The sequence below is a fragment of the Cnephaeus nilssonii genome (genome assembly GCF_951640355.1).
Source record: "Cnephaeus nilssonii genome assembly, chromosome: X".
NCBI classification, from domain to species: domain Eukaryota; kingdom Metazoa; phylum Chordata; class Mammalia; order Chiroptera; family Vespertilionidae; genus Cnephaeus; species Cnephaeus nilssonii.
In genome coordinates, this window is record NC_137071.1 from 3,231,379 (window position 1) to 3,234,167 (window position 2,789).

Below are 2,789 nucleotides of genomic sequence, written 5' to 3' on the forward strand. Positions count from 1 at the left end.
CATTTCTGTGGCTATGCAAAGAGGATGTCCTGAATGACACAAAATAACCTGGTTACAGTAATTCCTCTGAGTTGGGGGAAAGGATATGACCTGGGGGTTATTTTACACCTTCTCCTGTACAAAATTTTGTCAGGTGTACTATATTGCCTTCTCAAGTCAAGATAAAAGAAGTAGCCCTAGCTGGTTTGGCTCAGTGGATAGAGCATCGGCCTGTGGACGGAAGGGTCTGGGGTTCAATTCCAGTCAAGGGCACGTACCTGGGTTGCAGGCTCCTCCTGGGCCCGGTCCCTGGTCAGGGCTCCTGCAGGAGGCAACCAATCAATATGTTTCTCTCACATCGACATTTCTCTCTGTCTTTCCCTTTCTCTTCCACTCTCTCTACAAATCAATGGAAAAATATCCTCGGATGAGGGTTAAATTAAAAAAAAAAAAAGGAAAAAGAAGTATGAATATGCCATACCACCCTCCTGCCATTGAACCTTACAAACATCTAGAGCATGTAATATAGCTAGATATTTGCTCCATATGTCCTCTCCCTTACACATCAGCTCAGCTTGCAAATCTCCATTTTTACAGCGATTCCAAGAAGTTAAATAACTTCCCGGAGTCATTCAGCGTATGAGCAGCAGAGCTAAGATTTGGGCCTGGATCTGTTTGACTCCAGAGAACACGTTTGTGTTTGCAGTGAGTCTGTATGCAGGACCTGTGGGCCCAGGTCTAGACAATCCTTAGGCAGCCATATGTGCAAGGAGAAAAACGGATAGATTTTAAGTGAAAGAGAAAAAGGATCCCACTTATTTTCTCCTTTCTTTAAAATTTCTTTTTCATTTATCAATGTTGAGAGAGGGCAAGATGTGGATTTGTTGTTACACTTATTTACGCATTCATCGATTACTTTTCTGTATGAGTCCTGATTGGGGATCGAACCCACAACCCTGGCACATCAGGCCAATGCTCCAACCGACTGAGCCACCCAGCCAGGGCCACTCATTTTTTCCAATGAGGCCAAAAAGCAAGGAACCTGAAAACAAGCCAGTGAGAAAGATGGAGGATGAGCACAAACAGAACATACAAAAAAGGACACAAGAAAGTTACTTATATTAAGAAGTTGGGCCCAGCCAGTGTGGCTCAGTGGTTGAGCATTGACCTATAAACCAGGAGGTCATGGTTCAATTTCCTTTCAGGGCACATGCCCAGGTTGCAGGCTTGATCCCTAGTAGGGGGTGTGCTGGAGGCAGCCGATCCATGATTCTCTCTCATCATTGAAGTTTCTCTCTCTCCCTCTTCCTTCCTCTCTGAATTCAGTAAAAATATTTTTTTTAAGAAAAGAAGTTGGGCTATGCATCAAAACTGAAACAGCCTTCCTACTACAATTCCCAATAATTGAGTTTAGGTTCTGAAATAAAGCAGTTTCCCTGAGACTGTCTGAGCTTCTAGAATGTGGAGCACAGGCTACCTACTGCAGATTGTCTGGGTGGGCCCTGACCAGAGGGAGAGGCCGGTCATGTTCCTGCTTCATATGGTTTCCATACCACAGGTGGTCTATTGCTGAACAAACAGAAGGGCCAGTCAACATCTAGGCCAGTGGTTCTCAACGTTTTTAAAGCCGCGACCCTTTAATACAGTTCCTCATGTTGTGGTGACACCCAACCATAAAATTATTTTCGTTGCTACTTCGTAACTGTAATTTTGCTACTGTTAATGAATCGTAATGTAAATATCTGTGTTTTCTGATGGTCTTAGGCGACCCTGCTAGCGGTTCTCAAACTGTGGGTCGCGAGGAAATGTCCTTTTTTTAGAAAATAATCTTGAAGTGCATAGGGATGAAGGAACGTGATGTCTGGGGTTTGCGTTAAAGTTCTTCGGAGAAAGAAAACTAGAGGAAAAGAAGGGAAGGAAGGAGAGATAAAGTAAATATGGCAAAAGCGCCGTAACTGTTGAGTCTGGTCATGGAGGGGGGATTCCTCCCGCTGTTCTGCTTTTGCACATTTGGAGAATTGCATGAGATGGAGAGGTGTTAGGGCCATGCCAGGGAAGCTCAGGCCAGTTGATTTTAGTGGGAGTTTGAGAGGGAGCTGTGAGAATCCCAGCAACTCTCATTTCCACACAGTCGGTGTATAGCATTGATTATCCTGTATAATAAAGAGGGAATATGCAAATTGACCCTAACTCCACCACAAAGAAGGCGGTGCCCACAGCTGAGGCAGGGTTTCCATAACACAAGATGGCTGCGCCCACAGCAAAGGCGAAGTTCCCCTAAAGAGCCTTAACGAGCAATCAGCAAGACCTGAGGCTGTGCCCCCGTGGGGCTTGACAGGGGACCTCAGGCCGTGCCCCCTACCCTGGCACCAAGCCGGAGGACCTCAGGTCTTATCCCCCACCCGGGAGGGCTTGAAGGGGGACCTCAGGCCACACCCCCGCCTGGTGGAGCTTGACAGGGGACCTCAGGCTGTGGCCCCCACCTGGCCCAGGCTGGGAGACCTCAGGTCTTATCCCCCACCTAGCAGGGCTTGAAGGGGGACCTCAGGCCACACCCCCGCCTGGTGGAACTTGATAGGGGACCTCAGGCTGTGCCCCCCACCTGGCCTAGGCTGGCAAACCTCAGGTCATGCCCTACCCCGGCCCAGGCTGGGAGACTCAGGCCACACACCCCGATCCCGGCCAGGGCTGGGGGAACTCAGGCCATGCCCCCCATATGGCAGGGCTTGATGGAAGACCTCAGGACATGCCCCCCGCCCCAGCCCAGGCTGGGGGACCTCAGGCCATGTCCCGACCCCGGCGCCAGGCCA